Source organism: Lissotriton vulgaris, chromosome 2_1, assembly GCF_964263255.1.
Source record: "Lissotriton vulgaris chromosome 2_1, aLisVul1.2, whole genome shotgun sequence".
NCBI lineage: Eukaryota > Metazoa > Chordata > Amphibia > Caudata > Salamandridae > Lissotriton > Lissotriton vulgaris.
In genome coordinates, this window is record NC_141687.1 from 1,327,779,949 (window position 1) to 1,327,799,682 (window position 19,734).

The 19,734-nt window shown below is 44.0% G+C and overlaps 1 protein-coding gene across 4 annotated transcripts in view; it reads right to left on the reverse strand.

The window, feature by feature from the left end:
- Positions 1 to 19,734, reverse strand: part of MUC13 (mucin 13, cell surface associated) — an 818,501-nt gene that overhangs the window by 426,529 nt on the left and 372,238 nt on the right. The gene's annotated exons all lie outside the window — the stretch shown is intronic.

Sequence of the window (19,734 nt, forward strand, 5' to 3'; positions counted from 1 at the left end):
AGAGACTAGAATTGAGAGGACCCTCGTGTCCCGATCTCACTGTATCGCTGATATCCTTGCTTCAAGAATCGTATATAAAGAGTGTTGACCTCATCCTTGTGTGGTGTCCATCTGTGGGGGGGGAAGTTACTTGTCTGTACGATCGCTGGAGACGGCCCTCTCCGGAGGCGTCTCCCCTTGTCCTCGGCCGACCCTCCAGGTCCCCGTCTAACAATATGTTAAACTGATGATTGACATTTATGCCATGTATATAAACCCAAATGATAAAAACTAAGAACAGATTTACATCTGTGTGCTATCAACTTTTAGGCCAAATAACATCACATTAGGGGTGATATAAGAGTTTGTATGTTATATGTTCACAAGTTTTGTATTAATATACACTGTTGCACTTTACAGCGGAACTGGAACCTTTGAACCTTGTTGAGCATGTATATAGGGGAGGGTGATAGTCTCTAACGAGACATCTCAATGTTATTATTGTAGTTTGCAGTTGCACTATAGACCGTTAACCCCTTCGCTGCGGCGGCAATTCCGCCGCAGCGCTAGGGGGGCGGGGGGGCCGAGCGGCGCTCGCATGCTCGTGACGGAGCCGCTCCGTCACGAGCCGCGGTTGAGCTGTGCTCGTGGCGCAGCGGTTCCGTCATGGCCCCGCCCGCTCAATTGAACGCGCCGCACAGGCGCGAAATCAGAGCCGCGCAGGCGCGGCGGCAGGGCCATGACGGAACCGCTCCGTCATGAGCACAGCTCAGCCGATGCTCATGACGGAGCGGCTCCGTCATGAGCATGGGAGGGGTTAAAGGATTTTGCAACAATAAATTGAAGCAAAATCTTTTTCCATTCTAGAAAACCACTGGTATGAAAACCCTGAGGAAGGTTTTTGGCGAAACGCGTTGGTGATAATAAAGATCTGTAACCAGTGACTTCTGAAAATCAGTGCATATGTGGTATCTGGCAATTAACAACTGTGACCAGTGTATTTGAAATTAACATATGTTTTGTGTCTAATTGAACAACATTTAGATATATTGTACTAGATCAACTGTGACTGTTTTTGCTTACTAGCTTAAGGCATTTATACCTTACAGGTATATCATACTCTGCAACAACTTGTTGTTTATATGTATATAGAGAAGGATCTAGAATTTGTATTTTATGAAGAAAAAAATCATTGATTATATGCATGTATGTCTTTTATAATATTTGAAATAATTTCTAAGAAGAAAAAAGAAGTGAAATAAAAAAGGTATATTTTTGTATCACAGTAGTATTGGTTGCATAATTCGATCACGGTTCTAAAATCGAACTGCTACACAGTTTATTATTGTGCAATGTGCCCGGTGCAAATTTGTTTTCCAAATAAAATGCATGTATATCAATACATATCTTTTTATGTATCGCTACATACCGTTGCTCTAGGCACTCTACATAACCGATGTCGCCCTTGCTTAATTTATAGTACCACATTTGCTCCCATCGGAAATATCAAAACGTTAACTTGCCGCAGCTGAATTTGAACTTGTGACTTTGAGGTTTCTGCTTTTGTCACCGGCAGTATGTTTATATCTCAAATTATGCAACCTCTGCTTTAATGATTGGAATAGGGAGTTTGAAATGTCTTAAGTCTACTCACAAGGGCTTCGCCAGTTCATCCCCAAGAGTCTTGATTTTGTCGAATTCAGTGACTTTGCCGTCGCAATATTTGTTTTTTCACACTCCATATGGATTTCTGCTATTCCTAAGCACGTTCAGTTACTGCTTCTGGAATGTCTCTGCTATCGAGGTCGTAAGGCTGAAACGCTGAATTGACTGTGCTAGGATTCAAACTTGTGATCTCCAGAACCTGGGTAAATCAGCAAAATGGGTTTAACTCCGAGCCATCTTACTGTGGGTTGCAGCAAAGAGTGCTTGTGGGAGCCGTGGACATCAGACTGGCTAGGAAACCACTACTGGTCACAGAGCTGGAGTGTGAAGGGATCATAATATACAAGATGGCTAAAAGACGTGGCTGCTGCGTTCTGCGCCAACTGGAGCTTCTGCGCTGAACAGTACACAAGGCCCGATTCACAAAATTAACTTAAGACAAAATCCTAAACTTACTACTTTTGGTATTTACAGAATGCACTTACTACTTTTGGTATTCACAGAATGGATTTACGACTACTAACTTTACATCCGCACTCGGGCCGGAGCTTCCGGCCCGGAGGCGGAGATTCCAGCCCAGAGGTGGAGCTTCTGGCCCAGAGGTGGGGATTCCGGCCCGTGGTGGAGATATAGCCATGGCCGAAATATCCACCTCAGGGCCGGAAGCTCAACCTCTAAGCCGGAAGCTCCGCCTCTGGGCCGGAAGCTCCACCTCTGAGCCGGAATCTCCGGCCCAAGTGCAGACGTAAAGTTAGTAGTCATAAATCCACCCTGTGAATACCAAAAGTAGTAAGTGCATTCTGTGAATATCAAAAGTAGTACGTTTAGGATTTTGTCTTAAGTTAATTCTGTGAATCGGGCCCCCAGAAGGTAAATGACAGGGAGTCATGAAAGGCCCTGCGTCCAAACCAGGAGGGTTTCAAGTCGGGCAGGTGGACGTGAATGTAGTCACTAGCACTGTTTAAGTGGCAAGTTTGTATTTAAAAAAAGAATGGAGCATTTCTAAAAACACTCTGTACTTAACATCCTTGGAGTACTGGATTGGAAATATAGCAATGTGAAGTCATTGTGAATAATATTTTCTATATCTATCGAGGCGGTGAAGCGGTTTAGACAGATGAATATTCGCACAAAACAATAACTGTCCATTACCCAGAGATTAAAAGCCTAGATTACTAGATGGACAACTGGCCGTGCTCTGTAGATACCATGGCCTTTGTCTCAAATGTACCCCAACAACACAGCGCTGTATCTTATCCATCATGGCTGCATTGTTTCAGACCTTATTTGATCATCTTGACAAATGTTCTTCCAAGCTGCGCCGGCCTGTCTTTAGCGTGAGTCATATGCATCTCGATGAGCACATGCCCGCACTGGTGTTGTGCAGCCTAGCTTTACTTCATCCGTGCCACCTGAGCTATGAAAATGCACATTGGACTCCCTGTTAGAAGTGAATGGTTTCCGTTCCTATCTTTAGCTGCGCGTGCAGCTTTCTGCTCACGCTCGTGTTGGAAAGTATGAGGAAGTGTAGTACTGAGCTGCTCAAACCAGCACTGTCCCAGCAGGCGCGCTGCTAAGGCCACCTCACCTTCGTGCGCGCTGAAGGCTTTCTAGATACTCCCTGCGTGTCAGACCATATATGGCTATTACCAAGTAGACCTTTAAAAAACAAAATTCTTGCTGGCCAAAACGTCAGATAGCGTTGCATTGGAAAAAGTCGAATCCACCTACAGTGGCGAGTTGGATACATACTGTCATATATTGTAAAGATCAATTGGGGCCTGTTGCCTAGAAGCTCTAGACCAGCAGATGTGTGGGTGCCTTTGGTGACCTGGTTGGGACAGGTTGGTTCTGACCTCAGTGTGGGTTGTCATGGTGAGTGATAATCCGGAGATAGCTAAGTGGTTCTTATAAAAATCATGTGGTATTTTTCTTGCCTATATAGATTTCCCTCTTTACCTTTGTGGGGTGGTTTGCCATGGCTGTGGCCAGACGGGACTTGTGATGGACAATTTCAGGTGGATATCTTTCAGCGAGATCTCGGAAAATAAAAGGTGCGATATGGCAGGGAGGGATGGGGTTAGTTCACAAGTTTGTAAATATGGGTTTTGTAGCCCAATCAACACTTTATTTAATTCATATTGTGCACAAGTTGATCAACCTAAGCATATATACTCCTGATTCGCTGCCGGACCCCTGGGTTGTCAGCTAAAGGGTTGTGTTAATCTAGAGGTAATCAGTTTATTACATGCTGCCGGCCCCAGGGTTGTAGGCACACAACTGTGTTACGTGTGCGATGATCAATAAAGGTGTTTGAACTATAAAAAAAAAAGGTGACTTGGTTGTTCATTCTTCCAACATTGAGGAACTGAATTAATTTGCTCTGAGGGCCTGTGGCAAACTACTGCCTAAAGCACGAAACAGACTAAAAATCAGTTGTACAGGAACTGCTCCTTCATTTGCCACCGGACAGAACTGAAAAATAAAATGGTAATAGCGTTTATTTACTATTTTATTTTTCAGCAACCCACCCATCCCAAACTGAGTGTCAGGACGGGGGGGGGGGGCATTGCTGCTGAGTGGCAGTAGGGAGCTGTGCGGTTTAGTTTAAAATGTGCATGTCTCTTTGGCAGGCTGTCTTACGATGGCCGGCCAGACAAGCTCATTTTAAGCCTTTCTAACTCAGCTGTCCAAGACAGCGGGGTTAGAGAAAGCGCAGGTCTTCAGTGCTATTAAGACCACTGAGAGAGCCCCCTCACTCCAATCCTGGCGCTTCTCATATGCTGATTACCAGCAAGAGAGCAGTACCAGGATTGGTTAGGGGAGTTGGCGGAGTCCCACACTGGAGCCTGCCTCGAAGAGAGAACACCGGTCAAAGAGGACGTCGTGACGCGCAGGAAGGTAAGCGTATTTTTTTTCTGTCCGACCCACTTCATCACTATCTGTACATGCCAGCCACCACTGACTTTAACGTGTCACACCCTCACCCATTCTTTCTGCAAACCATTTAAGTACAAGAAGAATTAATTTGTGACAATTATAAAACCAAACACTATCTGTACTGACTCAGCTGTTCATTTTCTCAAAACTAGTAGATGAAATGCCGTTAAAACAACAGAAAAAAAGACAAATAATCTGATGTTCACAGTGTGGAAAACCAGGAAAAAGCAACAGAATCACAAAGAAAAGCACAAGCACTAATCCAAGAAGTAAAACAGTACATATGAGTCCCAACTTGATAGAATTAATACAACAGCTATGCATGAGTGGCGTAAAATAGAAAAACAACACAGAAACTACCATTGGCAATGCCAATAGGTCTTGCCTATTGTAATGTATGCTTACTTGTCATACACCGCGTGATACTTCGCGCAGGGTACGACTGATTGCTGCTCGTGATCTTCACGAGCCACTTCTTGTGCTCAACAGTAAATACTTGTTATGATACAAATGTCGTTCACCCGTGCATGGACGCCTGGTTTACAGTTAGGCATTGTAACCGTTGGCTTGACTGGGATCAGACGCTCCGTGATCGGGTGGAGTTTATTACATGGAATAAACTTCGTATTTCGCATTCAGAAGTTTCCTAAAATCATTTACCACATTTGGCGATGATCGAGGAACAAACTCCACTATTCCCACGCAAAACTTTGGAATTTTTCTTACATTTTCCATTTTCGACGTCCTTCGTTTCATTCTTCGTGAAGCATTTCCTGTTTCAACGGAATAAGTCTTCCAGCAAGAGTTCAACTTCCATTGGTTGTTAAGGATTTTCGAGGCATTCTACCATTTTATTGGTTAACCTACATTTTGTTGGATTCAGCCTCCCCATTGGATGGTTACAATCATTTCCGTGAAACACTCCCTACCATTGGTTTTCGTTTCTTCACCAATGATTAAACATGAAGAAAAATCGAAAATGCGACGTGTTTCCAGCTTAATGCAAGGTACTGTACTATTATTTAAACGTGTTTGTTCTTCGTAGCATTTGCTCAACGATATACTGATTGAGGCCACGTATTTCTTAAATTTAATTATACGCATCTTGACTTTGTGAATTATTACCGCGTATCGTTTCAGCGATACGCACGCTTTTGGCCACACGTTTATTTATCTTGTATTGTTCCAGCTATGCGCACGCTTACACTGCGTGTCATTTCAACGATACGCTCGTTTTAATTAAATTGAGTTATTACCTGCGTGTCAATTTAGCGATACGCACGCTATTTACAATTACCTGCGTGTCAATTCAGCGATACGCACGCTATTTACATTTAAACGATATTGTTGATACTGCATGTCAATTCTGCGATACGCACGCTAATAACATTTAAACGCTATTGTTGATACTGCGTGTCAATTCAGTGATACGCACACTTCTTCCATTTAAACTGTATTATGACTATTGTGTGTCATTTTTGTGATGCATTCACTATTTACATGGATTTTAATATAAATTTGTTTCCATAATATTACACTATTTTTCTAGTTGGTATTCTAGAAGTTAATATTATTATTATTATTTTAGAAGTCTTATATTTATAACCTGTTAATACTTAAACATTTGATTTTAATTGTTTATTCAACAGTTTTCACTTTATATTTATAATTACTATGGCTAATAATCAATGGCATCAAATCACTTAACCCCCACCTTTCTTGAGCAAACCTAGTACTCCTGACATTATATGGTCAGAGTGGTTTGGTTTATTTGAGAATCATTTGATTGCCATTGATGCTGTTGACTATTCTTTCCAAAGAAAATTTGCTATTCTTTTTGGTTGTTTAGGTCAGGCAGGTCAGCGGATTTTTAAGAGTATTGTTCCTATAGCTCCACCTGTTTCACAAGGCGAAAGTGGAGATAATCCTTGGAACGTTTATATTGAAGCCATTGCCAGACTAAAGAAACAATTTTGTGATGAACCTAATATAATGCTTGAGCGTCACAATTTTTACTCTAGAAAACAGAAGGAAGAAGAAAAGGTAGAAGAATACATCGCTGCTCTTAGAGTACTTGCCATTACATGTAATTTCGAACCATCACCTGACAATTTTATAAGAGACCAATTCGTATTCAACTGTGCTTCTAAAAAAATCAAACAAAGGATTCTTGGTTGTAAGAATCCATCCTTGACTGAAGTCATTGATCTTGCTTTAAGTATTGAACGCTCTACTTTGACCGGCAAGGTTGTTATGGAACCAAACAAACAAGGTATCAATGCTCTGGATTTCTCTGATTCTGATCAAGAAGGTGCTGTTTGTTCAATTATCCCTAAAAACAAGGTTCAATCTAATTATAAACCTTTACAAAAGAAAAAGAATTTTTTCTGTTACAGATGCGGCTCTAAGGATCACATAGGAAATGCACCAAATTGTCCAGCTCTTAAAAAGCGTTGCTCTATCTGTAAGAAAATTGGCCACTTTCAAGGCGTTTGTAGATTTGCAAAGAAACCTCCTAATGTAAGTTATATTGATGTAGATTATTGTTCCAACTCTTTCAAAAACATTGTAGTTACTTTAGATTTCAATGGTGATGTGGACTCTATTAAAGGGCCTTTATGTGCCGCTGTTATTGATAACGTACATTTACAGGTCATGGCTGATTCAGGTTCGCCATTTACCATTCTCAGAGATTCAACTTTTTATAAGAAATGGGACAGAAGAGTTGAATTATTGGAGTCTGATGTTAACACAAGAGCTTTTGGTGAGAAAGATATTAACATGTTGGGGTACTTTGAAGGTTTGGTCCAGTGCCTTGGGAGAGAAACAGTTACTAAGATCTATGTAGCAGAGAAAGGCAAAAACATCGTGGGTTGGAAAGATCTAGCCAAGATGGGGCTGTATTTAGTGCCAGGGGACGATAAACCCATCAAAGTGGGAGAGCTACCTAAGTTTAAAACTATGTCAAATGACCTACCTATTGCAATGGTGGATAATTCTAATATGGAGGTTCAGAACATTGTGTCAGAATTTAAACCTGTTTTTAAGGAAATGGTTGGAAGCGTGAAAGGATTTGAACACAAAATAAGATTAATACCAGGAGCTCAGCCTGTAGCACATAAATTTAGAGCGGTTCCGTTAAGTGTTAGATCTGAATTAAAGGATATGTTAAATGATTTGTGTAAGCAAGGGATTATTACACCTGTCAATTCCTCTCAGTGGATCGCACCCATTATAGTTGCCCGAAAAAAAACAGGAGAAATTAGGTTATGTGCGGACTTCCGCTCCTTAAATAAAAATATTATCGTGGACTGCCATCCCCTTCCTAGAATTCATGAACTTCTGGCAAACATTGGGGAAGCTAAATGGTTTTCGCTGATCGATCTTAGGTCAGCGTACCATCAAGTTTCGTTGTCGAAAGAATCCCAAGAACTTACATCCTTTATCACTCCCTTTGGGGCCTTCAAATTTCTACGCCTTCCTTTTGGGTTAGCGTCTGCTGGTAGTGTTTTCCAGAAGTTGATGGATGTTTTATTTCAGGGTATAGCAGGTGTTCAAGCTTATCTTGATGATATTTTGATTTTTGCAAAAACTATAGATGAACACAATAAAATTCTTAGAAATGTTCTGTCAATTTTGATGTCCAGAAACATGACAGTTCGGAGTGATAAATGCAAATTTGCAGTGAACAAAATTGACTATTTAGGACACACTATATCAGATCAAGGTATTACTCCCAAATTTTCTGTCATCAGGGCCATTGAGGACGCGAAACCTCCTCCGGATAAGGACGCTTTGCGATCCTTTCTCGGTTTAGCGGAATATTATGCCAGATTTGTGCAATCATATTCACAACTGGTTGAACCATTAAGACTTCTCTTAAGGAAAGGGGCAAATTTCATTTGGACTGATGAGTTAGATAAGGTTTTTTGTGAAGTGAAGAAAATGATTATCTCAGCTAAGGCCATTCATGCCTTTAGAGAAGACGCCGTCTCTGTCATCAAAGTAGATGCAAGCATGTCTGGTTTAGGGGCAGTCCTCACCCAAAAAGTCAATGGTCAGGAACAAACAGTTGCGTTTGCTTCCAGAGCTCTGAAAGATTTCGAGCAAAGGTATAGTACAATCGAAAGAGAAGCTTTAGCTTGCGCCTGGGCGGTTCACAAATTCAAAATGTATATTTGGGGAAGAAAGTTCGAGTTGGTTACTGACCACAAGCCCTTGATTTATAACAAATCTAATTCTGCTTCCATGTCAGCTCGACTGATGAGACTAGTGTCAAAATTACAAGAGTTTAATTTTTCAGTCAAACATATTGTGGGAGGCAAGAATTTTAGGGCCGATTGTTTGTCCAGGATGGCTATGATTAAGGATGATGAAGAGGATGTTCTAGTGGAAGATGTGAAGTGTGTTACTTTAGTGGATGCCATAAATGAGGTTAGTGATGTTATTTCTGAAAAGGATTGAATGGAAGCCACCACTCTTGACAATGTCTTGTTGAAAGTCGTAGAATTTTCTACCCATTGTTGGCCTGAACCTAGGGGTTTGAGTGGGGATTTACGTAGTTTTGCTCAAGTTGCTGAGGAGCTTTCTGTCGAAAACGGCATAGTCCGTAGGGGAGAGAAATTTGTTCCTCCTTTTAAATTAAGAGAATCCATCATTAATAAGGCACATCAAGGTCATTTAGGTGTAACTAAAACATCTATGCGTATTAAACAACATTATTGGTGGCCTTCTATGGACGTTCAGGTCAAGAATCTGATTGATTCTTGCCCTGAATGTTTGTTGTCCGACAAGCATTGGCGTACTTTAAAAGTACCCTTACACCCCACAGAACTTCCCGACTCCCCATGGGAGAAAGTTGGGGTAGACTTCTCAGGTCCATACTCCATTCTTCAACAGGAAAATAAGTATGTAATTCTTTTAATTGATTATTTCTCTAAATGGATGTACTTTGACTTTGTTAAGTCTCCTGACTCAGATTCTACCATAACTTTTCTCAAGAAAGTTTTTGATTTAGAAGGACCCCCTAAGTCTATCGTCACGGATAATGGTACACATTTTGTGTCTGAAAAAATGTGTAAGTTTTTGAAGGAATTAGATATCAAGCAACTGAAGGTGGCTTTATATTCACCATCCTCGAATGGTCTCGTTGAGAGAGGGAACAAGGTGATTAAAGAAGGTATTCAGACTGCTGTGTCTTGTGGTTACAAAGTAGGGGAGTTTGTAAAAAAGAAGGTCTGGCATTACAACACGTCACCCCATTGCGTGACAGGAGTTTCTCCTTTTTCTCTTTTGAGAGGGAGGGAGAACCGTTCCATTTTGTTTCCTTCATGGTTGCCGCAGGGAGCTGTTAGGAAAACTAATGATTTTCATTCTGTTAAGAAGAACGTCCAGGAAAAGCAAAAGCCAATGAAGTTACATTTCGATGGTAGTTCGGAAGGTAATTTTGTTGATATTTTGGTGGGCGACTGGGTGCTGATTAAGAACCCTGAAAGAGTATCTAAAGGTCTGTCAAAAATTTTTGCACCCATTCAGGTTTTAAGAGTTAGCAAGGGGGCCGCTTTCCTTGGTAAGAAGGGTTGGTGGAATAAACGCCAATTGGTGAAAGTAACAGATTATCAAGCTGAAATTATCAAGAGTAAAGTCAGGGGGGATAGTTCTGATAATCTGGACTGGAGTTTTTGGTTAAGCGTTCCTCATGGGTCTAATGATCCTCATTCTTTTTCTGATTATAACTGTGTTCAGCCTCCTGTAAGGAATTTGATAAACCCTCAGAATTCTATTGTTAACCAATCTTTTTCTTCTTTTGGCAGGCGTATCAAGCCACCCGAGAGGTACAATGAATTTGTAAGATTCTGAATGCTATTTTATTTCATTTTCTGTTCGCCGTTGTAAGGGGGAAGGTGGTGTAATGTATGCTTACTTGTCATACACCGCGTGATATTTCGCGCGGGGTACGACTGATTGCTGCTCGTGATCTTCACGAGCCACTTCTTGTGCTCAACTGTAAATACTTGTTATGATACAAATGTCGTTCACCCGTGCATGGACGCCTGGTTTACAGTTAGGCATTGTAACCGTTGGCTTGACTGGGATCAGACGCTCCGTGATCGGGTGGAGTTTATTACATGGAATAAACTTCGTATTTCGCATTCAGAAGTTTCCTAAAATCATTTCCCACACCTATGCAAGAGCTATTTGATTTGTCAATGTGCTTTAGCCATGTTGTACACCAGCATGGATAGTCTTCAGCATGGCTAATAGTGGAGTAGAGAGGTGTGGAGTGGCATAGAGAAGAGTGGAGGGTTGTGGAGTGGCGTAGAGTAGAGTGGAGTTTCATAGAATGAAGAGCAGCGGAGGAGTATCATGGAGTACAGTGGGGTGTTTTGGAGTAGAGTAGAGTGAAGTTTCATGGAGTGTCATGGAGCAGAGTACAGTAGAGCATTGTGGAGTGGAGTAGAGTGGGGTAGAATGGGGTGTTATGTAGTAGAGTGGTGTAGATTGGTGTAAAGTGGTGTAGAGTGGAGTGAAGTGGAATGGTGCAGAGTGGAGTGGTATAGAGTGCAGGGAACTAGAGTGAAGGGGCTTAAAGTAGATTAAAGTGTCGTAAACTGGATTTAATTGTCGTACAGTGTGGTAGAGTAGAGGTTGGGTAGAGTGGCGTGGCGTGGAGTGGTCTACAATGGCATAGGTTGTGGTAGAGTGGAGTGTTGAAGAGTGGAGTATCATATAGTGGACAGAGTGGTGTGTAGTGGCATATTGTGAAGTAGTGGAGTTGCATAGAGTGGGGGGCCTAGAGCTGAGGGGCATAGAGTGGATTCAAGTTTTGTAGAGTGGAGTAAAGTGGTATATAATGTTGTAGAGTAAAGCGCTGTAGAGTGGAGTGTCACAGAGTGGAGTAGAGTTGTAGAGTGGATTGGCATAGTGTGGAGTGGTCTATAGTTAAGTGGTGTAGAGCTGTGCAGTGTGTCATAGAGTTGTATAGAGTGGAGTATTGTGTCACAAAGTAGCATGGCTTAGAGTGAAATAGAGTGGAGTGGAGTAGAGTGTCATAGAGTGTAGTGTTGTAAAATAGCATAGCCTAGAGTGGAGTAAATTGTCATTGAGTGGAGTGCCGTAGACTGGAGTGGAGTAGAATGACGAAATGTGTTGTGGTGTTGCGCAGCACGGACTAAAGTGTTGGAGTGTAGTGGCGTAGCGTAGCATGGAGGATCGTAGAGTGGAGAAAAGTGACGTGGAGTGTAGTAGAGTGGAGTGGCATAGAGTGGAGTGGTGAAGAGTGTCATGGAGTGTCATAAGTAGAGTGTGGTAGAGTGTTGTGGAGTGGCAAAGAGAGGAGTAGAGTGGCCTAGAGTGAAGTAGTGTTGAGTGCCATAGAGTGGAGTGGCGTAGAGTAGAGCGGCATAAAGTGGATTAGAGTGTTGCAGAGTGGAGTGGCAGAGTGTCATAGTTGGAATACATTAAAGTGAAGTGTCAGAAAGTGGTGTGTCATAGAGTAGAGTGGCATAGAGTGGAGTGGCGTAAAGTGGAGGTGGGTAGAGTGAAGTGGCATAGAGTGAAGTGGCGTAGAGTATCATAGAGTGTCATGGAGTTGAGTACAGTGGTGTAGGATAGAGTGGCTTGTCAGAGAGGACAGTAGCGTAGAGTACAGTGGCACAGAGTGGAGTGGCTTAGAGTGGCATAGAGTTGAGTACAGCGGCATAGAGGGCAGCGGGTTAGAGTGGAGTAGAGTGGTGAAGAATGGCACAGAGTGGAATGGACTAGAATGGAGTGGTGTGGATTAGTGTAGAGTGGAGAGGAGTAGAGTGGCATAGAGTGGAGTATGCATGGTGTGGTAGTCCACTGCCATTCCAGATAGCACATTTTCAATTGAATGTAATGATAAAACTTAAAAGTGCGTAAATGACAATGTGTGGAAATTGAATCACTTAGTGTATTGATTTGTTTTGATCGTATGAAAATATTTTTTTTCACCATACTTCAGAATTAAATTTTTTTAACTTCATTAGTGCTTTCCTAAGTCTGATATATTCTGAAATATTTGCACAGTTCATTTACCGATATTTACATTTTATTGAGTGAGTGACTAAAAAAGGCTTTCCTTTCACACCACCAGATTGTCACACAAATCCTCCCAATTTGAAGAGTGAGAAAGAAAAGTCCCAACTGCCCTCAGAAGACAGAATATGACATTTGACCTCTGTCTTTGCATGCACAGCAAATGTGACAAGATAAGAACAAAATTTAAAGGCCTGTTTACAGAAAGTGAGCACTCGTTAAAGAATACAGTAAACAGGCTATGCACCACAGGCGGGAAAAAGACATGCCAGACAGCTTAAAACAAATCAAGCTAGAAAATAGAAAGCAAGCAAATATAAGTTACAAACCACGAACCCAATGGTAAGTAATGAGTGAAATGCATTTCAAGGAAAGCTTTCAGAATGTCCCCAAGAAGTCTTTAGAAACCAGACAGCTCCTCAGTCCGGTAGGCTTTGACCTAAAAAGGTCAAAGTCTGAAAGAGATTTCCAGCAATGATCCAGTAGAAAAGCACACTAAGGAGATACTTAGTGGCAACATATTATCAAATTACATCATTGGGCAGGAAGAAACAGAAATATATGAAGATTGCCTCGTAAACTCAAAGTGCTAAACCAGTCATAGAAGCTAATACAAAGACATTTGGGCAAAGACATACAAGGTGGATGGATGCATTCTCTGGATGTCTTTCATGATAAAGCAAGAGCAAGACCACTGATTCACTGTCAGTAAGACTGCTCTCCCACCCACGCCGCTCAACTACTAAGTGATGCCCTCTGTGAGCCCCTGCACTCCCGCCGTGCTGGTGTTCGAGGCCCTCCTTCACCCCAGGTTACACCTGCACCTCATCCCTGGTGGTCCAATGAACCCCTGACTCCTTCTCTCACTCTGTTTTCTGCCTCCTTCTTCCACTCCTTTTCTGCTCCATTTCACCATTTCACCCCTTAGCCCCTTGACCCTTCACTCTTTTCTCTTCTTTTTCTCTGCCTTGTGCTCCATTTCACCCTTTATTCTTGTTTCATTTTTCACTGCATTTCACTTTTTCTCACTCTTTTGGCCTCCTTTCCCCGTTTTCCCACTGCTGCCCCACGGCACCTCCCCCAGTGCGACCAGCCAGACCAGTTCCCCTCCCCGCTCCCGTCTCTCAGCTGTCCAGCCCTCCCCGACCCCTACTTAATGGCGGCTGCACCCCACTGGCGCATCTAAGGCAAGCCTGTGTGCACCCATCCCGTCCGCGACCAGCACCAGGAACCCTGGACCTCCGCACCGCCAACACTACGACCGGGTGGCACGCCACACACTCAAACCAGTCCAAAACAACAACTGCAAGCTAGCACCACGGACCCTTCCGATGTCACCACTGCCGGCACACCTACAGCACCGCCAGGTACACTGACACATGTGATTCATTGTGCTCACTATTCACAAACCCGTCACTACGCTGCATTAACCGCTCACATTCACGGACCGGTCACAACACAACATTGATCGCTCAAATCCAAGGATTCCCACAATCCAGCATTGCCCGTTTACTCCGCTTTTAAGGATCTCGGCTTCCCCACCAGGACCAAGCTGACTTTTTCCCGAGCATCAGACCAAGGAACTTGGCCACACGTGGAGTCGGATTCTCCCACCCCTTCCATGGACTACTGTGTCCCTACCCCAAACGCTTGAGTATGGTTTTGGTTCTGTATAAAGTGTTATCTCAGGCTTACAGTATCACTGTCCTGATGATGATCCCAGTTACCCCTTGAATGGGATCGAAACGTCGTCGACCATAAAAAACAGCGTGCACACAAACAATTCTATCTCTATGTGTCACAGCTGTTACTGCTTACCATGCTTAGCTCATCATGTATAATTAAGAACATGCAATCTCTCTGTTTCACCTGACTGTTTTTTAGGATTTTCTGTTAAAACTGTCACCTTGTCACACCTTTTTTGTGTATTGCTTCGCTTTGGATACTGGATTGTATCCTACTGGATATTGCAACTGTCCCTTGACAGAAAATCCATTTATTTGTATTACATTTTCTATCTGGCTGGGTAGATCATATAGAATCGACTCTGTTCTATATTTACCGGTTGTTCTGATTTCTTTGCATTTAACAAGAACCACTGTTCTATGAAATTAAGGAACATTGACACAGCACAACCCACCCGCAAGAACACACCCAAACTAAAGACCCTGCAATGCATCCTCCTCAACATCCGATCACTCCACAAACACGCCACTGAAATCTGGGACCTCCTCGACAGGACCACCCCAGACGTAGCGTTCTTCACCGAAACCTGGTCCAACACCACATCGGACTGGACATCACCATCGCCATTCCCCAAGGATACAAGATCTTCATGAAGGACCGCCCCATCCGCCTGGGAGGAGGAATCGCCATCATCCACAAAATCCATCCTCCGCCTGAGCACACTCCCCGACGAGTCCACAGACCTGATGGAACACCTTCACTTCAAGATACTGGCCAGCCCTACCGCCACCCTCCGAGGAACCTTCATCTACCGAACCCCTGGACCCCACTGACCTTTTGCCAACTCCATCACGGACATCATCTCCCCACAGGCCATCGCATCCACCAACTACACCCTGCTAGGAGAACTCAACTTCCACCTCGACAACCAACTGGACCCCAACATCACATTCCTCTGGACAACCACTACACTAGATCGTGACCGAGCCCACACAATCAGCAGGACACACCCTCGACCCCCTCTTCACTATAGGAAACTCCATCACCTTCAGCCACACCACCGAACTCCCATGGACAGGCCATTGATGTGTCCACTTCACCTTCAGAACACCCACTATCCACAAATACCAGCACCTTCTCCCACGAAGAAACTGAACCAAAATCACTGACTACCAGCTCACCTCCTCACTCAGCAGCTCCACCCCAACCACTGATGAAAACGTTGACCCCAACACCGCCGCCCGAACCCTGCACAGATGGATCTCCCGACAGCGCCAACACCATAGCCCACCTCAAGAAAAACAACAACAGCCACGCCAAGAAAGCCAGATGGTTTACCACAGAACTTCAAGAGTCCAGATGCACTTGTCACCACCTCAAAAAGGCCTGGAGGAACACCAACTCCACAGAATCCCACAACAACTTCAGAGCCGCCACAAACGCCCAACACCAACTCATCAGAGAAACGAGGAAAAAAGGGATTGAAGACATAATCTCCACACACGCACACAACAGCAAAGAACTCTTCAACATCATCAAGGAGTTCGCCCAACCCACCAGCGAATCTACAGACATCCCTCCCTCACAAGACATCTGCGACAAGCTCAGCACCTTTTCTCACCACAAAATCAAGAGCATCTAAGACAATAAACATACTGAACCCTCATCAACCATCCCCGACACCCTGAAGCCAGCGATTTACAACTGGACAGCCCCCACCACCGAAGACACACTGATGACAATGAAGTCAATCCACTCCGGGGCCCCTGCCCCAAACACATCTTCAACAGAGCCGCCAACCCCATCGCACTCATGCTCCGCACACCATCAACTGCTCTCTGGCAACCACCTCGTTGCCCGATGACTAGAAACACGCTGAGGTCAACCCCATCCTGAAGAACCCATCTCCCTGTTCCCGTTCCCAGCGAAAGTCATCGAGAAAGCCATCTACAGCCAACTCGCCACATTCATCGAAGAGCGCAGCATCCTCGACTCCTCCCAATCCGGCTTCAGAAAAAAACACAGTACATAAACCATCCTCCTCGTCGCAACAGATAACATCCGCACCCTACTGGACAAAGGGGAAATAGTAGCCCTCATCCTCCTCGACATCTCAGCGGTATTCGACACAGTCTCTCATCGCACCCTAATATGCAGACTCTGCGATGCAGGGATCCGGGACAAGGGCTTCGGCTGGATCCACTCCTTCCTCTCCAGCAGAACACAGCGGGTCAGACTCCCACCTTTCCTCTCAGGCATTACTACACCTACCACCTGCGGAGTCCCCCAGGGTTCCTCCCTCAGCCCGACGCTATTCAACACCTACATGGCTCCGCTGGCCCCCATCGTCAGAACCTACGGACTCAACATTGTGTCATACGTAGATGACACCAAACTCATCCTCTCCCTATCCAACGACCCCAACACCGCCAGACACAACTTTCGAGAAGGCATGGAAGCCGTCGCCAAATGAATGAAAAACAGCTGCCTGCAACTAAACACCAACAGCACAGAAGTACTCATCATCGGGCCAAACCCTGACACCTGGAACGACACCTGCCCCCCCCCCCTCGGAAACCCACCCACCCCCACAGACCACGCACACAACCTGGGAATCTTCCTGGACTCAAAATGGACCGTCAGATCAACTCTGTCTCATTCTCCTGCTTCCACACCCACTGCCTCCTACGTAAGACCTTCAAATGGATCCCCCTCGAACACAGAAAGACAGTCATGCATGCCCTGGACACCGGCAGACTCGACTATGGCAACGCACTCTATGCTGGAATAAACAAAAACCTCACCCGCAAGCTACAGAACAACCAGAACACTGCCGCAATACTGGTCCTCAACCTGCCAAGACACTGCCACATCTCCCACCACCTGGCCATACTACACTGACTCCCCATCGAGGCTTGAGTTAAATTCAAGATGCTCACCCCCGCTCACAAGGCCCTCCATGACAACGGACCAGCATACCTGAACAGTCGACTCAAATTCCACCCACCCCAAGGGCCCTTAGATCAGCTCAGCTCTCCTACGCTATGGTCCACTGCAGCAGAAAGACCAGATTGGGAGGCCGCTCCTCCTTCCTCGCGGCCAGAGCCTGGAACGCCCTTCCGCTGCACCGCAGTCACAACATCGCTCCCCACCTTCAGAAGAAATCTCAAAACCTGGCTCTTTGACAGACCGCCTCCTTGATGGACTGGAGCATGCACCCCCTGCCACCCCCAGCGCCTTCAGACCCTTACGAGTGAATAGTCACACTTACCAAAGGCCTGATTGATTGATTGAATTGCCGATTCTGATTGATCTAGTAGGGCATGATTGTAAGCATTCAGAACATTCTACAAGATGGACATATAAAAAAGCAAAGCAAAGAAGCAATGTGTGCAAACTTCTACCCTGAAAGGAATGTCGTTCAAGAACATCACATTTTGAACCTGGCATGCCAGGAACTGGGCAAATCCTATGGAGCTTTTGCTGCAAGGCTACAAGCCCTGGTACAACATTGCTCTTTTAAAAAATTCTCAAATTAAGATGTCATTATGGATTTTAGGGCCCTGGGCAAGGAATATCTTGGGGCACCCTATTTGAAACAAATTACAATTCTATTACCAATTTCCTGATAATTTGTGACTACATAATGACAAACAGTGTTGAATTATAGTTTATCTTTTACACAAAAACAGCTGAAAGTCTTTCTTGGGATTTCTAAATTCCTAAATGTAAGACTGGGTAGAGAAAATCATAGGTGGAGTTAGACAGAGATAGATGCTGATACATAGAGGGGAGAAAGATCACTTTAGCGGGGGGCATTGAAAAGTGGGTCCCCTGGCAATTGCCCCCTTTGCCCATGCCTTAAAACGTCTCTGCAATACAATTTGAATCATTTATGGCTGCCTGTCATCAACCATGCAATTCAAACTGCTAAAAAACAACAACCATTAAGGGGCAATAATTGTGCACTAGCCAAATATGAAGAATCACACCTCAAATAAATAATTAAGAAAAAGAGAGGGGATGTCTCACACGCCATCAAGGAAGACACTTGAGACTGAGAGAGAAGCGAAGGAGAGTGAGGAAAAAGAAAAATCTTGGTCAGCCCACAAATTTCACAACCAAAGATGTGGCACGCAATTTTGGTGGCGAATGACTCCAACTGAAGATGAGAGTGAGGCAGGATACTGGTCATCTAGAGACAGACTAAGGTTCAGAAACATCACATCAAGGAAGTGAGTGGATAAGGGGCATCAAGCCTCACAAACACAAGCAAGAAGGTGTTCAGCAGTGGTATCTTCCATAAAAGTGGGACAGACAATAGAAGGCCTAAGAGAAGAGAAGAAGCCACAAGCCACCCAAGATTTGTCAATGTAACCGCACCTTGGAACTTAGAACACAAATGCATCTGAGAAAGACACCACAAAGGAGGGAGAACTGGGAAGCAGTGATCAGTCAAACAAGGGAGCAACAAAGACAATATCCACCTGATCCAAAGCGACAAAGAAACAAATTCTCATCAACGTTGTCAGCAGCACTCATCAAACTAGGATGAGAAAGAATTGAATTTGTCAGATATGAGTAAGATTCTCTAGTTCCAAGTAGTGCTTCATGTGGATGAGAAATCTGAGAACAGGTAATGGCTAGGGAACCATCTCTAAACTCAAGGAGCATCTCATCACAGGTAATTGAATCAAAAAGATCTCCAACTTCACCCTAGTGAAGTGAAATTTCTGTAGGAAAACACTTGTCAATTTGGCAATCTCAGAGAGCATGCTGTCACAATCTCTTAGATCAACAAAATCAAAAGTCACAGCAATCTTAAGAAAATGTTCTCACAAACAACCCCCAAAATAAACATCAGACTTAGAGGATCTTCCTTACTCTGAACGCATTGGACCATATGCCGATGACTCAAGGCAATCATCAGCCACACAGCCCACGTCATGCCAGATACTGCCACACAAAACCATGAGCATTACAAATTCCTCAGCAGTGGGAGTAGCTTGACTCACTCAACAAACTCCAATTTGATAATATTAGATGCATCTAGAAAAAACTGGGATTTTCTGCTATAGTGGGTGATGGGGACAGCATGGGTGGATTCATGCTCCCCCAGTAAAAAAGAACAAAAGTAATAGAAAGGGCTGTTCAATAAAGGATTGATTAGCGTCAGATATTGTGTCCATACAGTCTGTTTCCTTGGCACACAGGCACCTACACGTGTATCTAGGATTAAAATAAAATCTTGCTTAGGTGCAGCTCATGCAAAATTATAGGGTAGGACTTATTATGAATCCAAAAAAAGGCGCTCCTGTGTCTACAGTTTGAATCAAACTTCACTGCCCCTATGCGGATTGTAGGATTGCTTTCAAGTGCCTGTAAATGGAGGACATGGCCCTCTCC